This window comes from Chenopodium quinoa, unplaced genomic scaffold, assembly GCF_001683475.1.
Source record: "Chenopodium quinoa cultivar QQ74 unplaced genomic scaffold, ASM168347v1, whole genome shotgun sequence".
NCBI lineage: Eukaryota > Viridiplantae > Streptophyta > Magnoliopsida > Caryophyllales > Amaranthaceae > Chenopodium > Chenopodium quinoa.
Genome location: NW_018742263.1, coordinates 4,495,766 through 4,512,914, shown reverse-complemented (window position 1 = coordinate 4,512,914; position 17,149 = coordinate 4,495,766). Strand labels below are relative to the sequence as shown.

At 37.9% G+C, this 17,149-nt stretch overlaps 1 long non-coding RNA gene across 3 annotated transcripts; it reads right to left on the bottom strand.

The window, feature by feature from the left end:
- Positions 1-13,962: 13,962 nt before the first annotated feature.
- LOC110683847 lies at positions 13,963-16,697 on the bottom strand. Of its 3 annotated transcripts, none has more exons than XR_002503698.1 (3): positions 15,845-16,697; positions 15,528-15,669; positions 13,963-14,111 (listed from the first exon to the last, which is right to left on the bottom strand). It is a non-coding gene; the product is annotated as an uncharacterized LOC110683847 (long non-coding RNA). The 3 variants fall into 3 exon arrangements; XR_002503700.1 differs by having other exon boundaries at positions 15,603-15,669; positions 15,845-16,696; XR_002503699.1 differs by lacking the exon at positions 13,963-14,111 and adding an exon at positions 14,128-14,968.
- Between the last annotated feature and the right edge of the window lie 452 nt (positions 16,698-17,149).

Genomic DNA, 17,149 nt, shown 5'->3' with positions numbered 1-17,149 from the left:
AAGTACAACGCGCTTTGGTACTTGGAATCATCTTTTAAACGGGTTAACATGTAACTCCGCGTCTAAACAGATTTTAAATCATATTTGACAAATAATATATTTTATTCAAAATAAAACATCTTTTAAAAATATAATTATCAATCCTAATCTTATTAGAATTAAAAAGAACCTTATAGATATTCCTAGAAAATTAAAATCAATCCTAATCACTAGGAATAATAATTAATAGGCCCTCCTCTAGATCATTGGGCCACATCATTTAAAATCATTGGGCCTAAATTAGTTTAATTCATATCCTCATTATTCATCAGAATTGGGCTTATAATATATCATTGGAAAACTCTTTTTGATCCTAATCCAACTACACTATTATTGGACCCTTATCATGGACCAAACCAAATTGGAATGGCTTTTTTTCAAAAATAGAGTAAGAAAAGAAATATTTTTGAAAACAGAAAGAATTTTAAGAAAAACATCCTCATCACTAGACTTTTCACACTTCCACTTTGTTCGGTAATCAAATAACATGAAAGCTGGGTTGGTTTTGGGGAGACAGATTTGGGTGTCTACAGAAGCCCCCACTTTGACTGAGTTTGGAGAAACGCAAGTTTTGAAAACAAAAGTCAAAGTAGCGATAGGGACGGAGAATGATTCAGAACGTTCTGCGATCCTAAATCATTCTTGTAACGCCAATACCTGCAAACTAGCGTTAGTTAAACAGATAAAAGAGTTAAGAAACGTGTATCTTGCACCGTCGAGCACACGTCTCTGGGGTAACCGATTTTTGTTGCTGCATTTTTTGGTGACGACTTTCTTCCACAAGCTAGGGAACACCATCTTGCCATTGTTGATGTTGTGGTCGTGCTTCGTTGCCGTTGATATTCACTCGTCTTTGAACAAAATAACTTCTTTTTGAGGAATGTTCACTCGTCTCTAAACAATGGAGCTTTTAGAAGGATGTTCACTCGTCTCTGAACAATGGAGCTTTTAGAAGGATGTTCACTCGTCTCTGAACAATGGAGCTTTTAGAGAGATGTTCACTCTTCTCTGAACAATGGAGCTTTTGGATGGATGTTCACTCGTCTCTGAACAATGGAGCTTTTAGAAGAAATGTCCACGCGTCTCTGAACAATGGGTCTTATTAGGATGCCCACGCGTCTCTAAGCAAAAGATCTTGAAAAGAAATGCCCATGCGTCTTTGAAAAAAGAGACTTGAATGATATACCCTTGCGTCTCTGAGAAAAAGAGCTTTTTGATATGTCCACGCATCTCTAAACAAAAGAGCTTAAATAGGATGCCCATGCATCTCTGAGAAAAAGAGCTTGAAAACAAATGTACACGCGTCTCTGAACAAAGAGCTTTGAATGATATGTCCACGCGTCTCTGAGAAAAAGAGCTTTTTGATATGTTCACGCGTCTCTGAACAAAAGAGCTTAAATATGATATCCACGCGTCTCTGAGCAAAAGAGCTTGATAGGAATGTCCATGCGTCTCTAAACAAAAGAGCTTTGATACTTGAATGTTTGTTGAGATCGTCCGGTTGGCTGCGAACAGGAGCTTTGCTGAATGGTTGTATCCTGTAAAAATAAAAAGATTGCAAAAGACTTTGCTGGTGTTTTTCTTAGGGTTGACCTAAGGTGATTGATTGACTTGAGGTAGAGTCAATGTGTTTTGACACGTGTGTGACTCTTGTGTCACTTAATGTGTTTTGACACATGTGTTAGACTCAATTCGAGGTGACATGACTCAACGTACATGACTCGTGTATGCATTATAATGTGATTGTGCGACTCGAAAATGCAAAAAGGCAAGCAAAAAATTTATGTCATTTTTTGTGGAGGCTACCGACTTTCTCCCGAAAAAGAAAGACACAAAAAGGAAGAAGTGAATTGTTGGATGGTATGTTGAATGAGCTTAGTCAAATGTATGCGTCCACGTTGTATCTCATAGTGAAAGGATTAATTCATCCTAGGCTATCTGAATTGTTGACTTGATGATGAAAGTATTTGGGTAACTTAGGCACGCAGGCTAAGCACTTCATACTTTGTGATGCAATGATGATTACACCGATAAATGATTTCGATATGACAAGGTATGCATGCTTCAACGTTGTATTAAGATTTCATGACAAAGGGTTCCTAAAGGTAGGATTATTTGGTCATGTATCTGTGATGTGTGTGAAAGTGATACTAAAGTTAGGCCGCAAAGGCTAAATGTAGGGAAAGATATTATTTCAAGAAGAGTCAAATGATGGTGACTCTTAGGCTAGGTAAGATAATGATGTAGGGATCAAGCCCCCAAGTCTAGCTCCAAATGGATGGATGAGAATAGGAGATCCCTTGATATAATCAATTATGAAGGTAAATATGAATGTATTTTTATTACGGCCTGATCAATTATGAAGGTTGCCTATGTATCTGTTAGGAATTAGGCCGAACGTAGCTCTAGTCGAACCTCGCACAAGTGTGTATACCTCAAAAAGGTCTTTTTAAAGATTTTAACGTGGTTAGGCTAAAGGTGGAAGAAGAATGGGATAAAGGCTCAGGACCCTAGATTAGCCCCTAAGGTGTGCAACCTTGCTTTTGAATCTTAGTATTTGTATGCTTGAGGTTTCTTCACTTTTTAACTCTCTTTCTTTTGTTTATTTTTTGCTCTCTTTTTTTTCTTTTGCATTTGCATTTTTTGATAAGTGTGGGCAATCCCGATCATGCGGTCTATCACTCACTTGGCATTCATGTTTCTCAGGCACGGTACCTAGCACTCGATAAGAGACACAATATGAGATGTGTTCATATCAAAGATATATTCATATAAAAGACATTGGAACACTCACCCTTTTGTACACTTTTTATTATTTCTATTTTTGCAATTTTTAATCACTCAAGCTTTTGTTCTTTAAAAATTGCATAGATTGCACACCATTCTTATCCCAAGGTTAGGTAGATGTGGGTCGAAGAAAGAAAGGTCTATCGTTAGACGAGGCTCAAAGTGGTTTATCAAGAAAGGATTGCATATTTGACGGGTGAAAGGTGATATAATATGACTACAAGGGGTGCCTCAAATCATTAGTATACCTTGTGCTTAGTTCGACATGGATTTTTTTTTCTTTTTCTTTTTTTTTTCCAATGCAATGCGATAACTATATGCAAGAAAAGAAATGCTCATTTTATTAAAAGGTAAAAAGAAAAAAAAAAACCTACAAAATAAGATCTAAGGAAAATAAAAGCTGCTTACGCTAAACTTATTGGGGAAAGGATAAATAAAAGAAATAGAAAACGAGGTCACAAAATCTTGTCGTTGAAGCTCGCCTCGTGTCTTACGCTCTTAGTGTCACTCGTTCTTCTTGCTAACTGGAGGTATGGGAAGCTTGTTATTATCAATAAAATATTATATGGCCTCCCTTAGCTTCCAACAACTCTCAGTAGTATGACCCCTACCTTGATGGTATTTGCAGTGTGCATTGAGATTCCAGCTAGCCGTCCTCCTTTTGACTGGTGAATCTTCAAATGGTCCAATAAGTGTTATGAGACCTTTAGCATGAAGGCAATCAAATGTTGTGTCATAACATTTGCCAATAGGAGTGAACTCTTTCCTTAGTTTCTTTTTAGACCCTTGATTATCCATGGCTAAGACTTCATTGAGATCAAAGGTACTAACATTGTTACTAGAGTGGGAGTTTTCGCGTTCTTCTTTCCTTTCCAGCCACTATTGTTTCTATTGTTGGTAGCTTTTTGGTTTGCAAGGTCATCTTCGGTTTCAATACCTATGTCACAGATGGCTTTGAAAGTATTCAAGTTGTGTTGATATTTCAAATGCTTTGAATACTTGTCTCGAAGGTTCTTGATGAACATCCTTATAGACTCCTTTTCAGTAGGGACCTCGACCATATTAGCGGAAGTTTCCCTCCACTTGTTAAAGAAAGAAGTGAACCCTTTGTTTTCCTTTTGCTTTAACATCTCAAGTTGTCTATGGTTCATTTCTACTCGAATGTTGCACTTATATCTATCAAATGAAAGCGTTTATTATTCCATCCCAAGTAGAGGTATTCTCTTTATAAAGAGAAAAGAACCAATGTTGACAAACGGTTTCTAGAGATAGTGAGAACAAAGAGTGAAAGATATTCCTATCAATTCCCTTAATGTTCATTATAGTTTCAAAAGCCCTTAAGTGAAAATAAGGATTGTCTGTTGGCTTGAACCTAGGGATGTCATTGGCATTGAACTTTTGCGGAAGAAGTTCCTTGTCCACTAAGACCCCTTGTGAGCTAATGCCTTAGAAGCTATAGTCATTGGATAGTTTGCTAAATCTTTCTTGCATGAGCTCCATTTGTTGTTGCTTCACAGAGTCATTGATTTGAAGAGCCATAGCCTTCATTAATTCAGTTTAATTGGCCACGTCCTTCCTAAGTTCATTGACTTCTTCTTGAGTTGCCATTATCTTCTTAGATTTTCTTTTCCGACTAATTAGTTTGTAAAAAAGAAGTACTTGAACAAAGGTGTTGTCCTTGATTAAGCACCCTTCTCTCCTTGACCAAGTGCTGTAGAAAGGGAAATTGGGGATATTTACTGTTAATAATTTAACTTAAACTCTATTCAACATGCAATAAATGGAAGGAGGTTGGAGGAATGAAGATTTTGATATGGAGAAAGCATGTATAGAATGGAAAGATGGTGTAGATGGGATATATAGAAGAATTTAGGAATAAAGTGGACCCTCAACTCGAATGACAGAAAGAACGACTCGTGCATGAATCTAAGACATGATCATTATGGTGAAATATACTCAAAGTGTGTGCTAAGACTAGTGAGTGTAGGTGACATGTTTGACTCGTGTCATGACCATGTGACTAGACTCAAGGAAAGACTAAGTTAAGACTTCATGTATGTGCACTAAACTGGACAGGCTGTAATATTTTAGTCATAACTTTTTATTTGCGACTCCAAATTGAATGAAACCAACTCCAAATGAAACATAAAACTCGGGTCTACAATCCAAATGTTGTACGACTCGTAACTCTTCCTATAACTCAGGATATGACCAAAACAAGTTGACGTTTGTGCAGTATATGGGAATAAAAAACCGGGTTGACTCAAAGGAACAATGACTCGATTTTAGACATATTTATTAGCTCAAATCAATTAATCACTTAATTAGGCAATGTCCTTTAGTCCTTGGTTAGTTTGTTTAAGCATATTCATAATTACAAATAAAACTAAACGGTTAGTTTAATCACATGTAAGTATGCACAAGCAAATAATGCACAAGTAATCGAGTAGTCACAACATGATGCAATGAGTTTGCAACCTAACCATGGATCTAGTTCTCTAAAGTTCAAGATATGGGTTAGTAAAAAAGGGTCCATGGTTATGAGTCCGGATGCACCGCGCAGAACCCTTACCTTTGGAAGGCTTGGCGCGAGTGGATGGGACCTCACAAGTTAAACTTGCTTCCATGGTTTGGTGAATTCAACAAACTCAGATGTACCCTTCATTTCTAAGAGCGTTCGATTGGGTAGATGGAGCGTGAATTCCCAGAGGGTTATGGCCATATGTAGAACACATATGGGTTTCAGAAAAAAGGGAAAAACTCAATCAGAAAGTAAAACCGAGCAAATAGTACTAGAAAGCTAGTCGAAACAAGAAGGTTGATTTCTGGCTCTGTATTGGAAGAATTCGGCGCGGGAAAATAGCGTCTATTGCCAGACGATGCCACTATCGCCAGAAGAAAAGTACTGTAGCCAGGCAACAGAGCCATCTCTCGGCACTGACGCTTTTTTCTCAGCGCTAATTCCTACATGCCTCGGCAGCTTTCTATTCTTGAATTTTCCAGTTTTTTTCGTAGCGTTATTTCGATTTTAGTTGTGAAAGATATTTCCCTAATTTCCTACGTGTAAAAATCCTATGTTTTCGACGCATTACGGATGGTCTTTCCAATGCGAACCTTATTTATGCTTATGCCAATAATGTTAATCAAAATTACGCACATGAAATACTTAGAACTTTTCGAGTCTCATCCACTCATTCTAAATCATTGCCAAAATTAAATTTTAGGAATTTCAATAGAAATCCTCCTCAGCGGAGTCGCCAAAAAACTGTAGGGAATATTTCAAGCATCCCAAACTTGATCCCCACTGTGATCATACACTTAAGCATGGTGGCGTCCAAACGGAAGGAAGCTAGAGTAAAAGAGTCGCCAACAAGTTTTAGGAACTAGTAAACCGTTCACAAGGTGAAAGTTACACCCCTTAACGATCTAGGAGATCGTTAACTCCAATAGGTATGGAACCATATCATGACTGGATGTTCGGGGATGAAGGTACAAATCCAACCTAAAAGAGATTGAACTTGCCCTAAAAATAGGCCTCTACTTTATTCTTCTCGTATTTATGTGCGCTTTGTGACTAACATGCAATCAATAGGTTTACCCTAAACATGTTTAATCTATGTTGGTTGAATATTAATGCACAAACAAAACTATTATTGGCGATCACTTGAATTATAATCATATTAGCCTAAACAAGATTATTAATTATATAATTAAGCGTGATTACAAGTACAAATTTCCTTTTAACATGCATAAAAGGCGTGATCAAGCAATAACAATAATAATAATATCAAGCAACATAACAATAACAATCATCATCATAATCATAATCATGATAATAATCATAATAATATTAATAATATTCTCAATCTCATGAAGGCACAATAATATTAGCAAGATCCTAGGCATGATACTAACAAAATTAATAACTGACAGGGTAAAGTCGTATCCCCTAATCAAAAGTAAATACCTAAGTCCCCTAACTAAAGTAGATAGGGAAGTAGGGTCAAAATCCACAGGGAAACAAGTCTTTTTACTCCTAATTAATTATTATAATCTAAATTATCTAAGTAACCAATATTTTTGGGAATAAATTCTTTACTACGAAGAATACGTTTAGGGAGAAAAACAATAATAAGAAGGCCTAGGGTCACAAGTTCACCAATAATTAATATTTCGGGATAAAACATAATAATTAATAATTAACATTGCACAAATAACATGATTAACAGGTTCTCGCAATTTATTAATCAACATAGATCTAACAGGCTCTCGCAATTTACTAGATCTAAGTTCCTATTAAAAGATAGCCTTTAATATTAAATTAACATCTGCTCGATTCATCAATTCAATATTGCTAAACATTCACAATCAAATTACATCTGCTCGATTCATAATCTAATTGCAAAGAATAAAAACAATTCAATAAGAAATTATCATGTAATACCAATAATCAATAATAACAAATTATCCCTTCATATTAATCATGGATCCCCATAAACCCTAGAATTAAACTACTTAGACATAATTAAATCTAAACTAAACAAAGTAATTCAACAAGACATGATTAAAGGAATAAAATAAACAACTAAGATTAAGAGAAGAGAAATCGTTACCAAAATAAATCTTGAATTAAGAGTAGATTAAGAACAAAGGTTTAAGAGAAAGAAATCTAAGAAAACAATTAAGAGAGAGAGAGAGAGAGAGAGAGAGAGAGAGAGAGAGAGAGAGAGAGAGAGAGAGAGAGAGAGAGAGAGAGAGAGAGAGAGAGAGAGAGAGAGAGAGAGAGAGAGAGAGGAAAACTAAATTAAAAACTAAAACTAAAAACAAACCAAAAACAGCTTGCCCCCCATTAACTATGTACTACTACTCTTCTTTATAGGAAACCCACAAATCCCACTAAGAATAAAACTCCAAAAGCGTATATTGGCTTATTAATCGCTTCAACACATATTGGGCTTCTTGAAACAAGGCCCAAGCGGCTTATAGTAGCAACATCAAGCACTCCCCTGGCCCCGATCAGTGGAGTTGGGCTTCAATGTTCAATTCTCTTTTGTTCTTGGACTTGGTGTTTTAGAGTTCATTAGCCCAAGTTTCTTCACTTGTTTGGTCCGTAATAATAACTTGTAAACTCTTGGACCTCTTCATATATCGAGCCCTTAATCATCGAACCAAATTTAATTAGCTCGACCTTGGGCTTAAATATACGGTCATAAAATACGATAAAACTCCAATGTCTTAGTAGTGGTCTAATAAGCTCTGAAATTGTCACAATTTTGCAAATTCATACAAAATAACATCAACCCTACTAAACACTAGAAAACGTATATTAGTAATAAAAATAGCTCCGTAGAGCTCAAATAAGCACAAATATGACCGTGGACGGGGAATAAAATATATATAAAATAGACTGATCAATAACAAACCCTAGCATGTCACTAAACAATAAAGATAAATTAGCCCTAACATGACACTAACATGATATTAGGAATTAAAGTTATTACCCAATACATGATACTATGAATCATAAAGACATCCTAACATGATACTAGGAAATAAAATAATTAAAGCATGATTTCTATATCAAAAGAATAATTAAATTACTTACTTGGATGCCTCGTATCTCTTTCTAATAAAAAAATACACGCGTTAGTAACTTCAAGGAAAATAATAAATCAAACGGTTAAATTAAATAATTTAAATAGAGATTTAGGACCAAACCCTTAGAAATATCAAACCTTTCACGTCTAGAGCGAAGGCAACTTCGAACTTGGCTAGGTGTGTCTAGAACTAATGAGTGAGGAATTTTGAGAGAGGGGAGATTTAGAAAAAGAATAGAGAGAGAGAAAGCTTCTAGCTTTAGAGAGAGAGATGATGGTCGTGAATTCATAAAAAACGGGGAGATACAACCCCTATTTATAGAAAAAAAATATCACAGGATTAAAGAAAGTCATATTCGGAATAAAATACCTCATGTCTCCAATGACAGGAGTCAGCGCCAGACGACAAGAGCATCGCCAGACGACAGCTGCAGTGCCAGGCGACAGTTGTCAGCCTCGTCGTCTCACATTGATTCAAAAGTACAACGAGCTTTTGTACGCGGAGTCATCTTTTAAACGGGTTAACATGTAACTCCGCGTCTAAACAGATTTTAAATCATATTTGACAAATAATATATTTTATTCAAAATAAAACATCTTTTAAAAATATAATTATCAATCCTAATCTTATTAGAATTAAAAAGAACCTTCTAGATATTCCTAGAAGATTAAAATCAATCCTAATCACTTTAGGAATAATAATTAATAGGCCCTCCTCTAGATCATTGGGCCTAATTTAATTCAATGCAGAACTTCCTCATTATTCATCTGAATTGGGTTTATAATATATCATTGGAAAGCTCTTTTCGAGCCCAATTCAACTACACTATTATTAGACCCTTATCATTGACCAAACCATATTAGATGGCTATTTTTCATGAATAGAGTAAGAAAAGAAATATTTTTGAAAACAGAAAGAGAAATATTTTATAAAAACATCGTCATCACTAGACTTTTCACACTTCCAATTCGTTCGATAATCAAATAACGTGAAAGGTATTTGTCACTGGGTTTGGATTTGGGGAGACACATTTGGGTGTCTACAGGTAGTAATTCACAAAGACCCCTTTTTGAGGTAGTAATTAACAAATTCTCCTTTTTTTTAGAATAATTTTACTTCGTGTAATTAAATTTTTGGCTTTTTCACCATTTATTGAGTAATTTTTTTATTCACCATATACGCTTAACTTTCGCAAAATATCTTTAGATTGTTCAACTAATTAATTAAAAAACTTTAAAAAAAAACCACCTCCAGCCACATGTTAGCCTCCTTCCGCCGGTGATAGACCACCTCTCCATTATCGCCACTAAGCCTAGTCTCCCCACTGTTTTCCTAGACCCCCTTTCCCTAGCACATCGACGCCGCCCCTCCCCCCAGCCCCACATCGATGCCCCTTCCCTTAAATCACCGTACCCCGCCTTTCTAGCTTAGCCGAAACCCAACCACCACCCTAAAACCCCTTCGTTGATAGTTTAGACCCATTCCCTACGTCGTCGCTGCCCACCTTAGCCGAAAACTATATTATCACCCCAAATCCTAATACCCTTAAATCAAAACCCTAGATTTTGATTGGGGTTTAGAGGGTGGAGATGGAAAGGGGTAGAGGTAGGGGAAGGGGAAGGGCAATTTTGGTTTGGCGACGTGGGGATAGGTTTAGACACGGCGGTGGGGAGAGGAGGGTTTTTCGAGGGAGAAAAGGGGTTTTTAGGATTAGAGGAAGGGTGGTTCGAGGGAAGGAAAGAGGTGTCGACAATGAAGGGTCGGGGTTTCAGTGTCACCTGCGTAGGTGTCGCTGGCGCGAGGTTCAAGGTGAAAATCACATTGGTGGGTGTAGACATCTACATTTGGCCTCCTATCCCGACAGGAAGTGCAATGACGATAAATAAAACCATCTTTATGTTGGATCGAAGTGAAGAATACTTATGGAAAACTGGTTAAGCCACAAAACACAAAATACTAGCCCAAATTAAAGAAAAAGCCAAAACAAAGGTCCAATTAACTAAACCCGATCATAATTAGGCTTAAGCCCGTGCTTAAAAACTAATAATGACGGATTTAGGAGCGCCTAGGTTAAATCTTAGTGCTGCCGCAGAAAAATCCGCGCGCATCTCAAAGAGGCGCGCTAGGCTGCCGCGCGCAACTAATTCAGTTGCGCGCGACACCCAACGCAACCCTCAGAGTTGCGTTGCGGAAGATTTAGAATTATACGAAAAATATAAAATCGAATCTTACCATAAAGCCGCGCACAAGACAATTAGTTGCGCTACCCATAGCAGCGCAACCTAATCACTTGCGCTGGGATCTATAATTACGAGCTTAGACCGAGGCTTAAAGAGACAGAAATTAACCTAAAACTTTGGCGAAATACTTGTGAACTTGTGCAACCTAGCCCCTCTTGACCTAAACACTCACCCTTTTGATACTTTGTTACTACGGTGGAGGTTCCCCAACAAGAAGGAGTCCATAAGTGTTCTAAACGGAAATCTAGCAAAGAGAAGAGGTAAATTTTCAAGCACTTTGTTAAATCACATTTATTTTCTTGTTTAAAAGAACCTTAATTAATTAATTAGTGTTGTTTGATCACCTTTAAAATAATTATTTAATCAATTCCACATAGTATCTTGCATTAAATAAAGATTAGAATTGAATTAAATAATTGTTGGTTGATCACTTAAGCCAAGGCGAATATTGTTTATTTTCTTGTTCTTTTCACGAATTTGATTAAATAAGAATAACGACATTACGATGTAATTCCTACGTGATTAATGCTTGTAAATAAAATCAACTAACATAGTTTTAGGTATCGCGTTGCATATATTGTTTGGTGATGAAATTGTAAAAAAGGAAGAGCTAGTAGAGGCCGCACTAGGGCTAGGATAACGATTCCCCTCTAAAAGGAATGTCATTTAGTACCCTCGCTCCCGAACTCATTTATGATTTATAGACTAATTTGGGCATGGGTAAATTTATGATTCATGCTAATTATTCCATGAACTCCACATGGAAGAAAGGCATGAACAAGGTTTATGAGTTTTTCCTAAAACTCATTAGCGACTCCTACTTGTTTCTTACAAAAAAGCATAATGATAGAATCAATTCTTATTCAAGGTCCCCCAAACAGTCAGGAATTCAAATCGTACTACACCCTAACAAGTGTAAAGTCCTAGGCTTTTAAGTGGCCAAGGGCATTTAAGGAGAGTACCTGTAACACCCCGTCTAAAACATAAGGCAAGACGTTAGCGGAAATAACGTCGAGACGGAAATGTCACTCTAAGGTTACCAAAAAAAAGAGACAATGATTAAAAAATCCGAGACAAAAAAAGTAAAGTGAAAGAAATCCCAAATGAACAATAAACACTTCCAATGAGGGAAAACAACCTCAAATATGATAATCCCAAAAGAGAAGGTACAAAGATAACAAAAGCAAGTCTATAAAACTGCTAAGAAATAAAGTAAACACTCTGCTCTCAGCCCAGACTCAACAAGAACTACTCTTCACCTGTAAATAACATTAAGGTTCCACAATAAGTGGGGAGTAACTAGCAGTTCTCCCAGTACTTGTAGAAATACAAAGCTAAGTACAAAAAAGCTTAGACACTAGCATAAAACTTAACAACATGTGGGAACAACAGCTCAAATAATATTTACCACTTAACCTCGAGGGAAAAATAAAACATGGAATCATGATTATAATACATATCAAGCAAGTGAATAGAACAACGTAAAAATATTACCACAAGAAAAATATAAAAGGGCACCAGTTCAAAACCCCCCTATAGCACCTGTTTCGGGGTTTTCTGATGTCCTGCGGGAGAGTTACAATTCCGAGACTGGAACCGGACGCCTGTACCTGCAAAATAACGGAGACTCCTGAGAGCTCCGCCTCCAACGGTCAAGTTAGTACCTGATTAAGGAGTAATTAATACAGAAATTAAAGTAATGAGATCTCTCCAGGTGAGAGTGCTTAGTGTTGGTAATCTGCGTCGTTAGCGAGATTAGCCGGTTGTTAATAACTCTGTTCTTTTCTGCTTGATCTCTTGATTATTCGATTCTTTTCTGTTGTGTGATTAATGAGGATTAATCGAGTATTTATAGCCTTGAGAAGCGTGCAACTCTCTAGGTTTAAGGTAAACCTAGGGCTGACCGGGCCTCTAGACTGGACTGGGCCTTGATGGCCGGTTTTCCCATTTGGCATGGGCGGACACGTGGCGTGTCTTAAGTGGTCCGTAGAGGACGTATCTGTGACTGACACGTGGCAGGCTCCTGTTGGCCTTAGTGAAGGACACGTGGCGGAACCTGGTTGGTCCACTTGTCAGAAGGTGATTGGTGGATAAAAACCCCCTAATCATTTGCCCCTCACAGGTGGCACGTGACTGGTCACGGGTCGCCTGTGACAGGTGTCGCACGGTGACAGGCGACGGCCTGTTACAGGTGTCATCTTGCAAACGGCCGAGAGATTTTCCCGCCCACATTTTGAATTTGGAAGCGACCTTTCGCCTTCTCACTTTGCCTATATAAGGAAGTGCTGACTTCGGTCATTTTCACATTTGAGAACTTTGCGAGAACATTCGGACCCCTGAACTTGCTCTGACATTTCGGACCTTTTCTGCCTACCGCCTGTTCTGACAAGCCGACTGACCCGAACTTTCAGGACTTCATCAACCGTCACTCGTTCAGGTAACTTAGTTCTCTTACTCTTAATTTTCTTTTTATTTTTTGAAATGGCACCATGGAAGCACACGACACGCCCTAAGTTAGTGATCAGCCGGTCACCGGGGACGGCTGAATCTAGGACTAGGAGTGCCGCCTGCCCTTTTCTGGACCCATCTTTGCCCTTTATACAAAGTCCGACTGTATCTGTGTCTATGCAGAACGTGATGGCCAGAACAAAAAAGACTGCTATGATATCAAACTCAGACGGCTCCTCCCAAAGGGTGCTCCTTAGTGAAACATCTGACCAGGCGCCAGATGTAGAACGAGGCGACTGTCAAGCCGACAGTTCTGAGAGAGGGGCCAAGGTGTTCCCTTCCCATCTTACCGTGGACATGTCTAATTTTCCTTCTGCTCCTTCTAAGGGAGAGGAGGCGGGCCCCTCTAGGAAAGGGGAGGAGTCGTCCTCCTCGGACTCGTCAGAGGACGAGTCTGAGTCCAGTTCTTCTGGCCACAGTTCTCCTGGCTCAGAAGAAAAACATAGCCGCCTACAAGAGGCGAGACGTTCTCATGCAGTTGAGAAGGGGGACAATTGGGCGGAGCCGTCCGCCTCTTACAGAGAGGAAAACGCCCCCTACTACTGCAGGGTACCCCGGGGCCGGATCGCAACCATGCAAGACAACGTGGCGAGCTTTATTGCTAACCACAAAATGGGCCCGGAGTTTTTACTGTTTGTGCCGGATCCAAAAGATACTGTCGTCTGGCCGGCTGGTACCAGCTATGGTGACGGTTGCTTTGGCTGCTATGTGGCGGCCATCAAAGCTGGACTACGCTTCCCATTACATCCGGCTGTTCAGCGGATTTTAGATGGGTATGATCTGGGGTTATGGCAGTTAGCCCCCAACTCTTGGGTAAACGTACTCGGCTATGTGGCCGGGTGCGAACTGAACGGGGTAAACCCTTGGCACATAATATGATTATAGGATGTACTTTGCTACGTTTTTTATCTAACAGACTCAAGATTAGGGTGTTCCTAGCTGCAACATAAAAAACAGCAGAAAAGAATCTTAAATCAGCAATAACAAATAATACTATCTTACCTTTTCTTTCTGAATTACATATAGGGAATGGGGTGGGGGTAGGAAAATGAACTTAAGAATATAATAAAAGAGGCATTCAACTGCTGAAACAACTACTTCAGAGAGTCTGATTTAGCATATAGAGTCTGATTTAGATGCCAGAACTGTACGCTAATCTAAGTAGATAGCTACCCTCAACACTCCTAGTTATAAAGTCGAGTTCACAACTGCTCTTAAAGAGTTATAGTATCCAACCCAATGCTATATAATAAATCAATCATCCAGCATACAAATCAGCTCAATTTTCTTGCAACCAATGCTATACAAGAGCAAGAAAAAACAAAAAGAAATATTTTCTTGCAACTTAAGCCACTGTCACAAAAAAAAAAAAAATCAGCTCAATTTAGCATTACATGAACATGAAGAACACCAATTCAACGCGTAATTTTGTCTAGAATTCGGATATCCACCAAATTTCACTAATCACTTTCATTCCAGACATAAATTAAAAATTCAGAAAGAAACCACCACAATTAAAAATTCAGAAAGAAAATACCCCAACTAATTCAATCAAACGCCCTATCATTTCAATTGTTCATTCCCTTTTCAACAATTATGTAAGTTTTAGAGGTTGAGAGTGACTCAATAGAGATAACACCATCAGCCCCAATCTTGCCAATGGCTACAGCAAGAATACTCCCAAACATAGGCTTAAAGCCACACTTTCCTGCAATCTTGGCTGAGCAAAAGTAGCAGCTACAGCACAGAAAAAGCAGCAGCTACAACAGAGCAAAAGTAGCAGCAGCAGGGGTGCACTGCATGGAAGCACGACAGCAGGTTCAAGCTTATTCAATCAAAAGAAACCCAAAACTAATCAAAATATACCCATACCACAATCAAGAAATCAATCAAAATATACCCAAACAAATATATACCTAAAAAATCAAATTAAATGACAACTAATACAATATTCACAATACATCCACAGATCAAACTACTGAAATTCAAGATTCAAGTATCAAATACTCTGTAAACTCACAAGTTAAATACTCCGTGTACCCATGATTCAAATATTCCGTATATTCGCAATTCCAAAAGCTAAAATTAATAAAATCCTAAATCAATTACAATTATTGAAACAAATTAACAAAGCCCTAGATCAATTGCAATAAAACTGAGTTGTGTAATCTGATTTTAAACCCCAAAACTACTATCAACCAATTCAATCATCATCTATGAAATTTGACAAATTAACGTTCAATCAAATACTTCGTTCAATTCTTCCAATTCCCCAAACTTGATAATTCAATAATTATTGAAATTATATCAAATTTGCATAAAAAAATAACAGCAATTTCGTGAGAAAAAAGGTACCAAACCAATGACGATCAGGTTGAATACGAGAATTAGGCAAATCACTAGACTGAGAGTAAAGAGAAAAAGGGATACAAGGATGAGATCGAAGAGTCTCTTGGTCAGCTTGACCAAATTAGCTCCATGGACATCCCAAATTCAACTGCATGTTGAGTACGACATCAACTTTAAGAAAATAAAAACATTAAAATTCAAAGCTCTAAATCTTAGCTAGTATACCGATATTAATCTATCTAACATATGTCGATAATCAAACACATTTAACCAAAACCCTTAACTCTAAATCTAACAAAAACAAATATTAAACAAATTATTACCAAAAATAGCACCATTCGACCAATAACAAGCATCCAATTAATCATGAATCGTCAATTCATCATATCGTTATTTCACAATTACCTGAAAATCAAAATTAAGGATCCTTGAACCAAAAGCATAAATCATACTGAATTTTAAAATTCAACCCACTACCATACACTTAACATTAATTAAAAATAATCAAAGTCATATTGAAAATTAAAAAAATTACTGAGTAATTCCAAATCAAGTAGCCAAACCATTAAAATTCATCAACTAAACATAGATCAAATTACAAATTTCCATCCAATATTTTACACAATACAATATGCAAACCTTTACATCCATGCAACCAAATTTCCATCACTAAGCAAATTAATCTAACATTTACAAACAACAAAAACCCTAGAAATTGAAAAATAAATCAAATTAACAATCAAAAAAAGGAAAGTATATACATAACCATAACCAAGATCTGAAGCAGAGGACTCGAGAAGAGATAGACCCGTTACCATCGCCGCCGCCGGTGAAGAAAAAGCGTCGTCGTGTATGGTGAAATGAAAGAGAGAAAAGGAGAGCGAAAGAAAGAACGATCCAGTTTAGGAGAAAGGAGAGAAAGAGATGGCGCCGCGGCGAGGTGGAATGGACGGCAGTACGACGGAGCTGAGAGATACGAGAAAGATCCAGTTTAGGAGAGAGGAGAGAGAGAGAGAGAACGATCAGAAGGAAAGAGAAAGAAAGAAGAGGGGAAAGAGAGAGAAATTAGAGGGATGGTTTTTTTTAACAGTAAATTCCCACCGGTTCAAACCGGCGCCATTTTATTAATTTGGCACCAGTTTAGTTTGAACCGGTGCCATTTCTATTATACTGAATTCCACCTAATTTTTTCCCACCGGTTTTTAAGAACCGGTGCCAATAACTCGGTGCGCATTTGTATTTTTCTACTAGTGCAAGAATTCGGAATAAATATTGATTAGGGGATTTTTATCCACCAGTCACCGTCTGACAAGTGGACCAACCAGGTTCCGCCACGTGTCCTTCACGAAGGTCAATAGGAGCCTGCCACGTGTCAATCACAGATACGTCCTCTACGGACCAATCGAGGCACGCCACGTGTCCACCCATGCCAAATGGGAAAACCGGCCAACAAGGCCCAATCCTGTCTAGAGGCCCGGTCAGCCCTAGGTTTACCCTAAACCTAGAGAGTGGCACGCTTCTCAAGGCTATAAATACTTAATTAATCCTCATTAATCAAGAAGTCAAGAAATCAAGAGAAGAACAGAAACATTACGGAACACTAATAACCGGCTAATCTCGCTAACGAC